This window comes from Palaemon carinicauda, chromosome 35 (genome assembly GCF_036898095.1).
Source record: "Palaemon carinicauda isolate YSFRI2023 chromosome 35, ASM3689809v2, whole genome shotgun sequence".
In the NCBI taxonomy this organism is placed as follows: Eukaryota; Metazoa; Arthropoda; class Malacostraca; order Decapoda; family Palaemonidae; genus Palaemon; species Palaemon carinicauda.
In genome coordinates, this window is record NC_090759.1 from 16,862,972 (window position 1) to 16,881,371 (window position 18,400).

Consider the following 18,400-nt stretch of genomic DNA (forward strand, 5'->3'; position numbering starts at 1 on the left):
GTATTTCAATGTTATAAATGCCAGGAATTTGGTCATACTGCCGATAATTGTAGCAAGACTCAGGTATGTGCCAAGCGTAGCCAGGAACACCGAACCACGGATTGTAGTGTAAATATGTTAAAGTGTCATAACTGCACAATGAGGAATTACAATGATACGAATCATAAGACATATGATGATAACTGTAAAGTATACAAGGAGGAGTTTACCAGGATAAAAAATAGAACCGATCATGGAGTCTAGCCCATTGGTTAAGTGTGGTCTGATAAATGTTCAATCGGGGGGGAATAAAACCATAAAGATTAGAAATCTTATTAATGAAATGGAATTAGATATACTGTATGCTTATTAACGGAATCTTGGTTGCAGGGAAATATTAGTGATAACTCAGAGATTCAGGAGATGACGCCGTGTACTCATGATTTCTACCACGTACCAAGAAAGGATAAAACTGGAGGAGGAGTGGGTGTCTTCATGTCAAAAACCTTCTCTAGGGTTTCTATCATGAATGAATTAGTATTTGAAACGTTTGAATATATCTATTTAAAACTGACAAAAAACAGTAAGGTATTGAATATAATATCATTATATAGACCACCAGGGAGTAATATGAGGAAATTCATTGAAGAATTTAGTATTCTTGTGGGTGTGGTGGACGGTATTAAAAATACATTAATTGGTGGAGACTTTAATTGTTGGGTAGATGATGAAAATGATTATAAGACTAAAGAACTCAAGGAAGTATTTGAGATGTTTAATTTAATAAACAGTGTTTTGGTATCAACGTCAGTAGGTGGTCATACACTCGACTTGGTCATATGTGGGAAAGATTCTGACCTAATAAGAAACCTTGAAGTGGAACCAGACTTTGAGATCTCAAATTCACATAAACTCATCACTTTTGATGTTAATATAAATTGCATCAGAGTATTGAAAAAATGGATCACATATAGGGAACGGGAAAATTTTGATGCTGCGAACTTTATTGAAGCTAGTGTAGCACAAATGTCTTGTGAGAACACACAATGTGAACATATGGTAGATAGAGAATGTGTTGGGTGTTATACCAAGAAATGTAATGACAATTTTGGAAAAATGTATGATACCATGTGTCCCATAAAGAGCAAACAAATAGTTGTACGCGAAAATGTTAGATGGTATAATAGTGAGCTATTAAAGGCAAAAAGACATAGACGTAAGATGGAAGGTAGATGGAAAAGAGCCAAATCCTCACAAGCCAGAAATCTATATAATAAGGCTAGAAATGACTATAACATCCTGTTAGAAAAAACAAAAAGAAAATTCTACAACGGCGAAAGTAAAAAAACTAATAACATGAGGGACTTTCACAAAAACCTTGATGATTTGATGGGATTAAAGAAAAAACATGTCTTGCCTGATAATGTTTGTGCAGAGAAATTTGCTATATTCTTCAATGAAAAAATTGATGAAATTTATAGAGGTTTCCCCCAAAATCACTTGGAAGGACAGTCAGTTATGCCTGTGAAAGAGGGTAAGAAGTTAATAAAATTTAAAGAAATAAATATGTGCGACTTGTTAAAGGTTATGAGAGAGATGAAGAATACATATTATGGAAACGACCCTTTCCCAAACAGTGCAATAAGTTAAGCTCCAAACAGGCAAGTTGTATATAATATTTACCTGAACATAATTAAACTAAGTATATCACAATCCCGTTTTCCTAGCTGTGAAAAAACTGCGTTGATCAAACCAATATACAAAGGAAAAGGTGATGTAAACGAGCTAAATTCATATAGGCCCATTTCAAATTTATCCTACATGTCGAACCTTATTGAAAAAATCATAAGTGAGCAATTATGGGCGCATATTGATGAGTTAGAGGTATTCCCGGAAAATCAATCGGCATACAGAGCTAATCACTCTACAGAAACTACCTTATGCTCAATAATGAATGATATGATAGGTCTTCTTGATGAGGGAAAGTGTGGAATTTTGATTATGTTAGACCTTAGTGCTGCTTTTGATACTGTTGTGCACGAGTACTTACTTGACGACTTAAAGTCTATTGGAGTGACTGAGGAAGCACTGGAATTTTTGTGAAGTTACTTAATGAATAGGAAGACTATTGTAGAAGTTTCTGGAAACCGATCCAGTGAGAGAATTCTTATGAAAGGTGTACCACAGGGTAGTGTTCTGGGTCCTATCTTATTCAACATATACACTATCGAGCTATCACACATCTTGAAAATACAAAAAGTGGGCTTTAAACTATAAGCAGATGATACTCGGTTCTACCTTTCAATTTCAACAACACAAGATACAAAGAAGAAAATTGATGAGATAATGACTGAAATAAAAACATGGATGCAGAGGAAAAAGCTTAAATTAAATGATGATAAAACAGAATGTATGTTTTTTGGCACAAGGTGGCTTTGAAGAATTACCAGTTAATTCAAAGTATAAAAATTGGTAATGCTGATGTTAGGATTGTGCCTGTTGTAAAAAATTTGGGTGTACTGATACATTGTAATTTGTCATTGAGGGACCAAATAGTGAACACAGTGAAAGTGTGTAACTATCACCTGAGAAACATAGCATTTATTAGAAAATATTTAACAGAGGGCAGTACAAAAATTTTAGTGGTGAGTCACGTAATATCAAGGCTTGATTATTGCAATTCTCTGTACTATAAATTGCCCAATACGCTACTAAGAAAGCTTCAAAATGTGCAAAACCGGGTGGCTAGACTGATAAAAGGCATTAAACTATGGGATAGAATAACTCCTGCACTGATCAATCTACATTGGTTACCTGTTAAGGCTAGAATTGAATTTAAGATTTGCTTGTTGACTCACAAAGCACTTACAAGTGATAAGCCTAAATATCTTCGTGATTGCTTGGTCCTCTACCCTCAAGCTACCAGCGCTGCTGTAAGAGTTAGACATCCCGATGACCCACATAGACTATTCGAAATCAGTGTGAATCATGCAATAGGAGGAAGAACGTTTAGTTATGCTGCACCGAGACTCTTCAACGACCTTCCACTTGATGTCATGAATAGCAAAAATGTGGCAGCTTTCAAGAAAAACCTGAGACTTCTCTTTTTAGAAAGTGTTATAATAGTGACCTGAAAACTATTAAGCCTGAATACAAATGCTATCGAAATAACTGATGAGATACAGAGCAAAATATTAACTGGAAAGAAATTATTTTCACACACCAAGGCCCGCATGAACAGACTTTAGTGTCTGATGGAGGGCGAGAAATAAACCAGTAAAAGTAAAAGTAAAGTAAGTAACCCACCTAACCTAATCTAGTAGTTCTTAAGTCACAACTCCTAGCCAGGGGCCAAACCTCCCGAACCTCTCTTCCTAGGTCATAAAACGAGATAATAAACACTCAAGATTTGAATAAGGGAAAAGATCCTAACAAACCCACCTAACGTAATCTAGTAGCTCCCAGGCCGGGACCCTCCTTCCCAGGTCACAAACTAAAAGTACTGTAAATCACAAATAAATTCTTACATTATTATAAAGTAAATCACAAATAACTCCTTACCTTATGATTGAAAGCTTTGTTTCTTTTTTGTCTTTGCAATCTTTACAGAAGCGTTGTATTAGTAAAGTTTGTCCCATGTATTTCTATAATGATACCAAATTTCAAAAAAGAGATTGTACTATCCTCTTATCCTTTCGTCACTAGGCATACAGGCGTTCTTATTGTAGTCGATCCTACAAATAGTTCCACAGCACTTGCACTACTTTTCCTTGAGAATTAATTTTGGTTTTGAGCATATTCAACCAATAGTTCAATAACACCACTTGAAAAATAATGATAAAATTCTTCATAACCAAAACTGCACTACACACAATCCGTAGGAATTGGGTTTTTGTCAAAATTAATGCCGGGAGGGCCAGCTACTGCCTTTGCCATAGCTACAACAAAATGAAATGCTGATTTCCTTCATTAATCAAAGTATACAGTCAAACATGAATACCAGGGGACGTTAAGGTAACTTTATTACTACACTGAAATCCTAGTAAAACTTGGTTTTCAACTGATGTAGTTCGTAATTGGTTATGAAACCATTACGTCATAATGATGTCACAGCTCTCAGCTAATAGACTGTAATTGGAACTGCTTGTGTTTGCATAAGCAAGTGAGATAAAAGGCTCATTTAAAGGAATAAGTGCCTCAGAGGAAACGTCTCTCCTGATTTAGGGAAATTTTTAGGTAAAAACTTACAACCTCATTTGATTCCTCCTTGTTCAATCTCATAAAAACTACTTTTTATATAGTTTTCACATGCTCTTTGCATGTACAGTAGGTGATTATTTTTTAAAACATCGAGTGCAGCGTGCTGCTGAAGTTTTACTGAGGAACCCATATTTTGTGCAATTGATTTTGTGGATTTATTATGTATCTCAGAGATTAGTGTAAAGAAAAGAAAAGGTGTTACCATTATTTATTGATTTGCCTGTAAATTTTCCCCACCCAAAACCCCTGGTTCCTTCTGGGTGTCCCCTATTACCGTAGGATATATTCAAGTTATATCTTATTTACTATTTATTTGCGATGGAAGTAAAGTTCCTTTTTAAAAAAAAAAAAAACTGGAATCTTTCAATATATACCCCAAATTTTTACTATTAAAGCTTGCCCTGTGTTTTACCATAATAATACCAATACTTTACGTATATAATAGACCTTTCGATCCAGTCCTTGATGTACAGTATCTCATCAAATGCTAAATTTTCCAAGTGTTTATATCTCGATTCTCAGAGGACACAAAGTCGTAAAGTGTTTTTTTGTCTTGTGGTTGTACTAGTGCAAATGCAGGTCATGATTAGTGGCCCACTGGTCAGAGTGCATAAGTGACCTTGGTAAGACATACTTCTGGGTAATGGGAAGAAGCTGATCATGGTCACAAGGTTGAGAATCGACTTGTCAACCAAGGAAACAACGGAGGGACTTTAAGGATCCGTTCAATGCCACAAAACAATCACACTTGTTTCAGCATATGGCCTCTTAATTGCACTTGATGACAAGTGTCTTGTCAATATCAACCTCAATGCCAGGGCATAATTTGGAACTTGGTTCTTTAACTAATCATCTCTCACCTCGAAGCAGAAAGATCACCTACACTGTATATCAGAGATTTTAATGAACTGCCATGATTTTTACTATGGTCCGGTGGTCCAACTTGCGATAAAGAAAATGGATAGCAAAAGCACAGTTTTCCGTAGCTCAAAACTTTTCTTTATAAGAATGCCCCTTATAAAGTAATCACCAGTAGAGAAAGAATACTGCCAATATTTCTAGGTCTTCAGCATACAAATTTTATAACACCACACATGCTTTTTTTTCCCACAGTTTGGGCACTTCACATTATCAAGCAGAAACACCCAGAAATAGTGTAGTATGCATTCTTGTAACCAGGACACAGACACCATACAGCAACTAGAATGTCAGGAGATTTGTTTGAAAAGACGTTTTGAGTAATTAGCCAGAAAAAGTTCTCTTGATGATAACCAAATGTCAGTGACTACAATGATTGATTATTGACATGATATAAAGATCTGATTGGTCATTTGTACATTATTGTTCATGGTGGATAGGTTCTACACACTTTTTCAAAGGGAAACTGTTAGTTTGCAACAAAAGTTATTGTAAGAAAGGGATGATTATGAATAAATGTTTAATTGTATATCGTGACTGTATTGGCATTAATATAGACCAGGTTCCTTACCTAACTTAACTTCGGATACCATGTCTATTTACCGGGAATGCTTTGCCACTCTTGTTACCTATCAGGATGCTGTGTTCTTATCTTAAGCTAAGTGTCTCAGCTTATTAAATAGATGTGTGGATCCAAGGTTATCCAAAATAGCCTGATAGTCCCAGTTGAGATAAAGAACGTAATTAATGAAAGATGCTATTTTCCTTGGCTCATAATTTGTCTTTTTTATAAAAAAAAATATATGCCTTTGCACTTAGAAACAATAGGAACAACAGTGCCAGTTCTTGTTCTTTTAAATGCGCAAATTTCTTGTGACACCTTTAAACTTGATTTGTTCCGTAACTTAAATACAAACCACGCTATTTACATAGGGTAATTACTTCGACGTAGCTTAATGGCGGGCCATAAAAGTTTTAACGAGGGTTTACTACCCCGCCGCTAGTTAGCGGGGGGTAGGGAAGGGTAGCTAGCTACCCCCCCCTCACACACACCGGTGAATGCTTCACTTTACTTTTGGCTTGGGCAGAGAACAGACCCATCTGCTCTCTCCCTCTCTTTGACTGCCATATTTAATCTGTTTTTGCTTTTTCTTTTCCAATGTGGTTGAAGTTGGCCTCTACTACTATGTGTACATGCCCTGGACTTCCCGGCCGCCCTTGTGGGACCTTTATGTCTGCGGTCGACACCGATTCCCACACCTTATGTCCTCACTGTAGGGGCCAGCGGTGTGATAGTGGTAATGTTTGTATAGAATGTAGTGAGTGGTCTACCTCCCAGTGGGAGAGGTTTGCCCGGTGCCGGAAGAAAAAGTCTAAAAGGGATCTTTCTCCTTCAGAGGCTTCTTTGAAGAGAGAAAATTCCAGGACTTCTTCTTCCGTAGCCCTTTCCTCCTCCGAAGCTCCCCCCTCGAGCGGTCTCTTCCGAGAGGCCGGCGAGTGGTAGCGTAGACTGTACTGCTGTTGACCGATCCCGGGGTGCGGGAGAGGTAGTCGCCTCCCATAGCGAGGTGGCTGACCCTCCTCCCCCGGAGGAGGATTTGAATATGTCTAATCATGATTTGTTGCAGCTTTGGGCTTCCTTGGGGCTGCAGGGTTCGCCCTCCAAGGAAGCCCTGTTTGACATGATCAAACTTGGTGCAGCTGTCAAACAATCGCCAACTACAGCAGGGATAGATCCTCTGTCTGTGGTTGATGTTGTTGTGACGGAGACATCTCGTGGGTCTAGTCAAACCCCCGTTCCTGTTGCTGAGGTAGCTGACGGCTTAGATTCCCCCTCCGAACACCTTTCGAGGGAGGATCTAAGTCTCAGGGTCTCTCCTGCCGGTGATTCTCCCCCTCGGGGGAATTCACTTACAGAGACTCCTCTGCGGAGGCCCCTTGATGGTCAGCCTGCTGATCCCACGGCCCCTTGTGGGCGTGTAAGGCGGAAGGCTCGTCCTCCCCTTCGCCATGGAGGCCTTCCCTCCCCTCACAAGGGAGTTAGGAGGCGCCTCTTCGGCTCGTCGTCACCACAGTCCTCTGCGGAGGAGACGACTCGCCGTTCGCCGATCCTGCCAGCTACCACCTTAGACCTCTCCGGGGATCGTTCATGATCCCCTTCGGATGATGGTCATCCTTCGGGACCCTGTGACCAGTCTCCCTCCAGACCTGCTGACTTGCCGTCACCCTTCGACATTGCGGAGGCGCGTTACGATCCTTCGGGGCTTAAGGGCCTTGAGCGCAAAACCGCGCTTCTTGCCCTCAAGCGCTAGGTTCTTCCTGCGCGCCCTCCTGCTGCGGCCACTGTTCCTGTCTTAGCGCCACAGCGCTCACCTGCGAGCGTGCGCGCTCCTGTTCCTGTTACGCGCCAAGGTTCCCCTGCGCACCCACATCTTTCTGCGCCCCGGTGCCCACCAGCAGTTCCTGTTCCAGCGCGCCAGCGCCCACCTGCGCCCCAGCGTTCCCCGGTTCTTGCCTCGTCGCGTGCAGTTCAAGAGGTTCCTACTCTAGCGCACAGGCGTTCACAGGTTCCTCTGGACACGCAGCGCCGGTCTGGAGTTACACGCGAAGCGCGCCCACGCGCAGTTCCAGTCCCAGCGCTCACGCGCTCGCCAAGTTGTTTTACGTACGTAAATGTAAATTTTAAACCAAAAAATAGCCCCATTTCATGTAAAATAGGTTATTACAAATATTTTATTTTATCATATTACAGTAGTCTGTATAATACTGTAAAGTTCAGTACAGTATGTTGTTGTTAGTCGTGGCGATGAAATTCTCACGAAACAAAAACACGGCATTCAATTACAACAGCTGATTCATTCTCTCTCTCTCTCTCTCTCTCTCTCTCTCTCTCTCTCTCTCTCTCTCTCTCTCTCCGTGTTATACAATACAGTACTTACATATAGATGAAGAAACTAAAATTAGTTTTCTTAGTGTCAATTAAATACGAAACGAAAAAATTATGCCGAGTTTACATCCATTTCAATTGTTGCTAAAAATACGGCATCCGATTTCATCAGCAAACCACTATTTTTTGGGAAACATCATTTTATTCTAGAAAATTGCTACTCTTTAAATAGTTAATTGCACATTAAGAAAGCGTGTACTGTACTTTTGTTTTTAATTTTCGGGTGTGTTTTAAAAATCGAGTATTGTTGACTTCTTTTTGTTTTACTTTTGGCTGTGATCAGATCAGCTGACGTCTAGCTGCCGCTCTTGAGAGCGTACGAATACACTAACAAAGTATCGTTTATACCATTTCTTAACTTATTCAAACCGTCTATACAGTTGTTATTACATAAGCACCAATGTGTTATAACCTATCAAATTTTTTTGTTTATTACATTTAAAACAACATACACACACACACTCTCTCTCTCTCTCTCTCTCTCTCTCTCTCTGTGGGCTACTTTTCACTACCTCCCATTCCTTACCTCTCTCTATCTCTCTAACAAATGATATCTTTGTTGCTCCTCAAAGTTTCATTTATATTGAAAATCAATCATGATTCAATTTTCCTTACTTTCTCCAATCTTGCACCATCGGTCACATCGCGGTACTGCATTTTCGAAATTTCCGGAAAATCCGCGATATTATTCAGGACAGTATAGAACATGGAAGTAGGGGGAAACTACGTAAAAATCTGGTCGTCGGAGAGGAGTTACCAGTAATCTCCTATAAAGTGTTTCTTCGGTAAGTATTGTTAGGAAAAATACAAATTACTTAAAATTTGTGATATATACATGCGTTATGAAAAAATCCGCGAAGTGGTGAATCCGCGATAGTCGAACCGCGAAGTTGCGAGGGATCACTGTACATCGCAGCGCGCCACCCAGGAGGCGCCTAAGCTAGCGCACGGGCGCTCACAGGCACCCCAGGGCTCTCCTTCCAGACCGCGCGATCCTGCACACGTTCCAGCCGCGCGCGACGCTCCAGTTGCGCGCCCAGTCCCAGTTATCAAGGCGCCCCATGCAACCCTCCAGCGCACACCAGTGCACCCTAATCCAACCGCGCGTCCTGCTCGCCTACCGCAGCAGCACACACCAGTGCGTCCACATCCTGATGCACGCCATGAGCGCCCACAATCACCTGTGCACTAGCATGCCTGTCCTTTTGGACCAGCGCCTACCTACGCGCCAACGCGCCATCCCTCCCTTGCGCTATTCTGAACCGGTGCTCTAGCGCCCTCGCCCGGTTCTTCCGGATACGTGCCCAGGCGCCACTGACCTCTCGCGCCCTCCAGTGCCGCATCAGGATGCTGCGCGTCCTCGTATCCGGCCTCCTCCCGTTCCGGCTCCTGCGCGCCACACGCCCTCGCCATCTCCTATGCACGCCCGCTCCAGCTCCTGCGCGCCCGCACCCGCACCCGCACCCGCACCCGCACCTGCACCATCTCCTGCGCCCCATCGCTCCCACGCTCCTGTGGCCTCGCCTACGCGCCCTCGCGCCCGCTCCACCATCCTCTCTCGCCCACGCCCATATGCGCGCGCGCGAGATTCCTGTGACACGGGATCCTTTCGCGCGCGACCCTGATCAGGGCCCATCACGCGACCTCCAGCGTGAGTGTCGCCAGGCGGATAGGTCTTCGTCTCGTTCCCCTCCCTGCAAGCGCAGAACAGCGCGCTCGCCGGAGGAGGGGCTGTTCCCGGAGAGGTCTAAGGACATTTTCGTTTTAGCTTCTCAGGCGAACCCGCATTTGTCGACTCCTCCAAGGGATCGAACGATCCCCTTCCCTCCAGAGGGAGTGTCTGACAGCGCGACTGTCAGCCAGCAACCCTGGTTCGGGACCCTGGTCAGAGCTCTTGTGCAGGCGATGAAGCCCGCCCTCTCTGACATGGGTCACAAATCAGTGGCAGCTTCCTCCCCCCTGAAGAGGAAGAGAGGAGTCTCCCGTGGAAACACCTCCAAGGCCTATTTTGTCTCCTTGCAGATCCTTGCGCAAGGCTCCTTCCCCCCCCCAGAATTTCTCTCCCTCCCATGCGGATGAGGATTACCCATCCTCAGGAGAGTCGGACTAGCCGGACCGTTCCCCCATCGCACCAATGGGTGAAACTTCGCCTCTCCCTGAGAAGTCTTCTCGTCCAGGGGTGGAAAAGAGCCTGCACCCATCGTTACTCGAGTCCTGTATCCCGCCCAGGAGGGAACCGAAGGTCTCTAAGACGATCCCTAAATTGTCAACAAGGATCAGGCAGGAGCCATCTAGACCTTCCGAGAATGTCCACGTGTCCCCCCAGGTAGAGCCACTGGGGACAGGAGACTTCGCTGCCAGTCCTTCAGGAGGAGAGCACCAAGAGTCAAAACACGCGTTCTGGCAAGTCCTGACCCTCATGAGGAACCTCAACGGGATCCCAGACCCTGAGATTCCTCCTCGTGAAGGTAAGGACATGGTCTTGGACCGCGTCTACGGCACCCAGAAACCCTGTAGGGCCAGTGCAGCTTTGCCCTGGTCTCAGGGGATGAAGAGTGCCAGGGACAAGGTCGAGGGCCAGCTCTCTGAGCTTGCCTCCTCCAGCAGATCCAGCACCGGTAACAAGCTCCTCCCTCCTCCTCAAGTCCATCAGAGGAGGTACTTTGAGATCCTTGAGGAGTCTTGTTTGGGTCTTCCGATTCATCACTCCGTGGAAGAACTCACCGGGGGAATCGTTCTAGAGAGAGACCTCTCCAAAGAAAGCACCAGGAAGGCACTGGAGACTTTCTTGCTCTCAGGCACGCGGACCATTGAGTTTCTGGCCCACAAAGTCTCGAGCTTGTGGGCCAATACGATTCTCAAACGGCGGGACGCTGTGGCTGAGAGGTTCCACCAGAAGGTTCCCAGTTCAGAGGTTAGCAGGCTCAGACTCTTCTATATTCGGTAGGAGTTTGTTTGAGCCTAAGGACGTGGAGCTTACCCCTGAGAGGTGGAGGAAGTCCAACCAGGATTCCTTCATCCATAGGGCCCTGACATCGAGGCCCTACAAACCTCCAGCGGCTCAACAGCCCCGTCCAGCTAAGGACACGAAGAAGACCACTGCAGCGAAGCCGAAGGTGTCTAAGCCTTTTCCTGCCAAGAGCAGAAGGAGCAAGAAGTCCTCCAGGGGAGGCAAGAACCCTAGAGGTAACGGCCGAGGCCGTAAACGCTAGGGTTGGCAGCCCCCCTGCATGTCCACCAGTGGGGGGATGCCTACAAAGTTGCGCGACAAGGTGGCAGCGACTCGGGGCAGATACATGGGTGATTTCCGTGATCGCTCAGGGTTATCGCGTCCCGTTCACAGCCTCTCTACCTCCCCTGACAGCGAATCCAGTGTCGTTGAGCTCTCTTGCCATGGGATCGGCAAGAGGGCAAGCCCTTTGGGGAGAAGTCCAGACCATGTTGAAGAAGGACGCTCTCCAGGAGGTTGTAGACGGGTCCCCAGGCTTCTACAGTCGACTCTTTCTTGTGAGAAAGGCGTCTGGAGGCTGGGGACCAGTCATCGACCTCTCAACCCTGAACGGGTTTGTCAAGCAGACTCCGTTCAGTATGGAGACGGCAGACACGGTCAGACTCACAGTGAGACCACAAGACTTCATGTGTACACTGGACCTGAAGGACGCGTACTTCCAGATCCCAATCCATCCGTCTTCAAGGAAGTACCTAAGATTTTGCCTAGACAACAAGATCTACCAGTTCAAGGTGCTGTGTTTCGGTCTCTCCACAGCCCTTCAGGTGTTCACCAGTGTTTTCACCCTCATCTTTTCGTGGGCTAACAGGATCGGCATCAGTCTCCTTCGTTATCTGGACAACTGGCTGATCCTAGCGGACTCGGAGGCAACCCTTCTTCGCCACCGAGACAAGCTCCTCGAAGTTTGCCAGGATCTAGGAAGTCCTCTCTGCAGCCCTCTCAGAAACTGGTATATCTAGGCATGGTCATATACACCAATCTCCACAAAGCCTTCCCATCAGACGCCAGGATAGCAAGGCTGAGGAAGGCCGCGAGGCCTTTCCTCAATCGAGAAGAACTCCCAGCCCAATCGTGGCTGTGTCTCATCGGCCACCTCTCCTCCCTGGCCCGTCTCGTTCCCAACGGTCGCCTCAGAATGAGATCCCTCCAGTGGCGACTCAAGTCCCGGCAGAATCAAGGTCACGATTCCCCGGGCACTTTGATCCCTATGGGTCCTGCGGAACGGACGGACCTCCAGTGGTGGGTGGCGGACGAGAACCTACGAAAGGGAGTGGATCTTCTCGTCCTTCCCCCGGATTTGATGTTCTCGGATGCATCAAAGAAAGGGGGGGGGGGGGGGGGTCACGTTCTGAACCACAGGACCTCAGGCCTGTGGTCAGAATCAGAAAAGTACCTTCACATAAACCTGCTAGAAATGAAGGCCGTGTTCCTGGCACTTCAGAAGTTCCACCAAGTCCTGGCGGGCCACTCTGTGGTGGTGATGAGCGACAACACCACGGTGGTGGCTTATATCAACAAGCAGGGGGGTACCTTTTCGGAACAGCTATCCCATCTTGCAGTAGAGATCCTGAGATGGTCCGAAGTCCACTGGATCTCGCTAGCGGCTCGCTTCATTCCAAGCAAAAGGAATGTGCTCGCCGACAGTCTGAGCAGAGCGACGCAGATAGTGAGTACCGAGTGGTCTTTGGATCCTCAGATAGCCAACAAAGTCCTGACTTTGTGGGGTTCCCCGACAGTGGATCTGTTCGCTACAGCGCTGAATTTCAAGCTCCCGCTGTACTGTTCCCCGGTCCCGGACCCCAAGGCTCTCTGGTAGGATGCCTTCCAACAACGGTGGGACAACGTCAATGTGTACGCCTTTCTCCCGTTCTGTCTGATGAGGAGGGTGCTCAACAAGACCAGAATATCGGTCAATCTTTCAATGACCCTGATAGCTCCGCTATGGCATCATGCAGAATGGTTCCCGGACCTTCTGCAACTCCTCACGGAGGTTCCGAGAGAACTCCCTCCACGTCACGAGCTAATCAAACAATCACACGCCAACATCTTCCACAAAGCCGTAGCTTCGCTTTGACTTCACGCTTGGAGACTATCCAGCATCTCCTCACAGAGAGAGGATTTTCGCAACAAGTTGCGAACTGGATGTCTGGTCACCTGCGCAAGTCATCCGCAGGGGTCTACCAGGCGAAGTGGCGAGTCTTCTGTGGTTGGTGTCGTGGAAGGGGTATCTCTCCCCTCGATGCCACTATTCCAGCAATAGCGGAGTTCCTAGTGTATTTGCGGGAGGAAATGCGCCTTTCAGTCTCGGCAGTGAAAGGCTATCGCTCAGCCTTAAGTCTAGCCTTCAGGCTTAAAGGAATGGACATTTCTTCCTCGCTGGAACTTTCCCTACTCATACGTAGCTATGAGCTTACCTGCCCTCAGTCGGAAGTGAGACCTCCTCCATGGAACGTGGTTCGAGTTCTCAGGTCTCTGAGAGACCTCCCTACGAACCATTACGCCAGGCTTCAGATCGCCACCTTACCTGGAAGACGGTTTTCCTGCTAGCTTTGGCCTCGGCCAAGCGAGTCAGTGAGCTACATGGTCTCTCGTACGACATCGCCCATTCAAGGGGATGGGGGGAGGTAACATTCAGCTTCGTCCCTGAGTTTGTTGCCAAGACTCAGAACCCTGGGGTGCCGGACCCACGGTTCGACTCCTTCAGGGTCACGAGTCTCCGTTCTGTAACAGATGACCCAGACCATCTCCTACTGTGCCCAGTGAGGAGTCTGAGGTTGTATCTTAAAAGAACAGCTGCAGTTTGTCCCCAGGTGCAAGACCTGTTCGTGAGCACCGGGAAGACGAAGAGGAGGGTCACCAGGAATACCATCTCGGCCTGGATTCGCAAGGTGATACATCTGGCCTTGAATCCTGACCCTCCTCCGTCACGTCGCCCTAGAGCGCATGATATCACGGGCATAGCTACGTCCTTGGCCTTCAAGAAAAATTATTCAGTGACGCAGGTCGTTCAAGCTGGGGTGTGGAAGCGTCAGACCATCTTCACGGCCCACTACCTGCAAGACGTGACACACAGGAGGCTCGATACGTTCTCTATCGGCCCTGTGGTGGCTGCACAACAGCTGGTCTAACCTCAGGCTCCTTAATGGACAAGTAGCAGAAGGTTGAGGGCTTTGTTACCCGGTTTTAGTCTGCGTGAATGAAAAGATCTGTCTGGCCCTTATTCTTTTCTTCATCCTCTCCTCCCTTGGAGAAAGCAGCATCCTGGGTTCTCTGCACAGCTGACCTCGACCCTCTGCAGGTAAGCCATGCTCCCTTGTGTTCCTAGTATTAAATGTAATACTGTCATTTCCACATACCCTGACGAGGTGGTATTGGGAGAGTCCTAGCCTAGATTTCCATCTGAAGAACTCCAGGTCAACTTCCTAAGACGAGTCACTTCTCATCTTCACACACAGGATATGTGGGCCGCAGCAGTTTCACAGCATGCCAGCGAGGAGCAGGGACCCCTTATTTCTTGAGTACTTACACACTCAAATTTGGGGTCCCTGGGCAAGCCAAAGCCAGTATGGCTGGGACTTTCCACCCTTCCTAAGGGTTGAGTCACCCCATGTAAATAGCGTGGTTTGTATTTTAGTTACGGAACAAATGACAAATTCGTAGATAATTTGTATTTTTCCTAACTATACAAACCTCAGCTATTTACACATATTTACCCGCCAGCCCTGTCCCCCGGGATAAGTCTTACCTCTAAGCAAAGTGAAGCATTCACCGGTGTGTGTGAGGGGAGGGGGGGGGAGCTAGCTACCCCTCCCTACCCCCCTGCTAACTAGCGGCGGGGTAGTAAGCCCTCGTTAAAACTTTTATGGCTCGTCATTCAGCTACGCCGAAGTAATTACCCCATGTAAATAGCTAAGGTTTGTATAGTTAGGAAAAATACAAATTATCTACGAATTTGTCATGTTTTTCCCTTAACATACAGTAACTACCAAAGTCCAAGCATAAGAGAAATAAGAGTAAGAAGGAACTACTGTACTCTCTATAGGAAGGAAGAACATAGGGATGGTGGTGCAGTAAAGGTAGATTATTTACCAATAAAAAAGTTACTGTATGTGATAATGAAGAAACCGCTGGTTGGTCATTTTTACAATGATTCCACTGGCGGCCCATTTCTAATGATAGAAAATATGGGAAGCTAAAGATGATTATTTTAAGCAACAACAACTTATTTGCAACAAAAGTTACACATGAGAAAATTATTCGGCAAGAAGAGCGTCGGAAGGAAAAGAATACCTGTACGTGTTTTGTCTTTAATGTGTGGGGTTTTATTGTTAATATATGCCGTCAATTCCAGGAGCAGGCTGTGGTTGCTAGGTGGGGAGTTAGACTTAGCAAATCAACAGAAATAGTAATGAAAACCTAGACCTATGTTATTCAGGCAAAAATCTATTGTGATTATATCACAAATACCTTAATTCAGTGAATATTTACAATTTCACCTCGCATTAATTTGAGACTTCTGGAATTTTTATTAGGACTTTTTCTCTTTCTAGTCGACTCTTCCACATATTTCCCGGAAAAGTCCTGTTGTCGGGTAAAGAAACTAACCTTCTTTTTTCCTTGGAATAAGGAAACCAATATCAGTATAGTACAGTAATCCCTTTTCTTTTACGTTACTAAATAATAAACACTGCTATTTAAAGGAGATACTGTATTACTTTTGGTGAAGCTGAAAGGTGAGCCATTAGATTTTTAGTGAGGGTTAACCTACCCTGCTCACTCACTCACCTGGATTGAGAACCCACTTTTTGCTTATGGCTTAGTTGGAGAACGGACATTACCACTCTTCTCCTTAACCAATTATTGACTTGCCATTACCAACTAATTGCTTTGTTGCTTTTCCTTTACAGTGTGTGAGTGTGCTCTCTTCTTGGCCGTCCTCATGCGGTCCTACTCAGGACCTGAGGGCCGTTTCTGCGGGACTTTCATATTGTCTGTTGACGCGGACCTGCATCTGTTGTGTCCTGCATGGCAGGGCCACTGTTGTGACTAGGACAACACCTTCCCTGAAGCCTGGGAGTGGTCTGCCTCCCAGTGGGAGAAGTTTGGGCACTGGGGTAATAAGTCCAAAAGGGATTCTTTGCCTTAGGGGTCTTTCTCGAAGCTGAAGAAAACCAAGGCTGCTTCTTCCAACCCCCAACCTCCCTCAAAGCTCCAGTTCAGTCGGTTTCCCCTGGCGAACTATTGAATAGGAGCGTAGACCAATTAACTCCAAGTCAACCTCAGTTCTTGAGGGACGGTGCTGCTTCCCCTAGCGAAGCGGCCCCGTCCTTCCTCACGAGTGAGACCTGTTCTTTTTGTGATGTTTTTCAGGTGGGGCCATCCCTAGGTTTAACTGGCCTCCCTTTGAAGAATGCGCTTTTTAAGCTCCTTCAACTCGGTGAGGAGAGGAAGCAAACACTGACTTCCTCGGAGTAGGATCCCTTAACGTTGCTGAGTGTGGGATTACGTGATCCTGAGGTGTTGTCTGCTGTGTCTGGTGACAATTCCTGCCTTGCTTCTTCCGCCGTCGCTGTCACTGTTGCCGAAGATTGCTCTTCCCCCCCTTGCTGAGCCGACGTTGGCACGGAGCAAAGTCTGAAGCATGTCTCTCCTGCGGGCGGGCATCTCTATTGTCGTAGAGTGAGATCCCCCCCCCCCTAAAGACCCCGATAGTGTCTTCCAGAGATCTTCCAGTGCCGGTATAGTAGGTGGCCTACCACTTTGATTCTGGTATATTATGTGGCCTACCAGATTTGAATGTGTCCTGCCTTCATTCAATTGGTACCGGACACCGCAAGAAATTTATCATAGTATTAGATGTGCAGAATTTTGTCACATATCACAGAGTTGGGGACCACTGTATTAGGTTATTTATTGAAACTAATGATTTTGCATTTATTTAACTTCTTAAAATGTAATTCAGTTGTAATCTCTGTATATAATGATTGAAAATCATTAAAGATACAATTTATTCATGTCACAAAAAAAAACAATTTATCTATATGTCACGTTAAACCACTCTCTGACTTCTTGCCCATCACCAATGGTTCGCCATTCGCCAGCTGCTTGTAATTCTCCCGCAGCTCGTTGTTCACCAATGATTCGCCAATCTACTACTAAGCGTTCGGTAGTTACCCTTCATTCTCCTGCTGCTCACCGTTCACAAGCCTCTCAACATCGCCATCTGGGTGCTGATCACCAGCAGCTTGTCATTTAACATCTGCTCGTTGCTCTCCAGCTTTTCCTAGTTCTCCTGGGACTCGCCACTAGCCAGTTCATAGGCGTTAGCTAACTAGTCATTGTTAGCCAGACTGTAAGTGATCTTTAGAATAGAGACAGTCGTCTAGACACTCTCCTTCTCGAGCTTGTTGTCGCTTGTTGGGGCATCGGAATTCTCCTACCCACCGTTCGCCAGCGCTTCGTAGAGATTCTTCCTCTTTCTTTGGTCCGCAAGAGCTGACCATCAGATTCAGATCACTGTTCACCCATAGAGTGTAAGTCTGTTTCCTACAAATCTACCCGCTCTCCAAGGGTATCCAGAACTCCCGACGGTCTATTTATCGGGAAGAACCTACCTTTAGGGAACCCAAGGGTCAAAAAAGGGCAAACCTCCCAGTTCTGTTCACCCATAAGGTGGAACCTTCAAAGCTGCAGCTCTCCGCATCTCTTCACCCTTCTATCTGGTAGTCGATTGATTCAGGTAGGAATGTCATTCCGTTTCAGAAATCCCCAGCTTCAATCCTCTCAAGGGACCTTTTAGCCAGTGCGGCAGTGGATAAAGAACCATCGTTCAACGCCCTGGTTAGAGCAGTCCATCAGGCATTTGTAGGTGTACTACCTCTACAATCATCCAGTACACACAGGAATTATTATTATTATTATTATTATTATTGTTATTATTATTATTGTTATTATTATTATTATTATTATTATTATTAAATGCTAAGCTACAACCCTAGTTGGAAAAGCAGGATGCTATAAGCCCAGGGGCTCCAACAGGGAAAAAAGCCCAGTGAGGAAATGAAATAAAGAAAAATAAAATATTTTAAGTATAGTAACAACATTAAAATAAATATTTCCTATAACTATAAAAACTTTAACAAAACAAGAGGAAGAGAAACTAGATAGAAGTGTACCCTCAAGCAAGAGAACTCTAACCCAAGACAGTGGAAGACCATGGTACAGAGGGTATGGCACTACCCAAGACTAGAGAACAACGGTTTGATTTTGGAGTGTCCTTCTCCTAG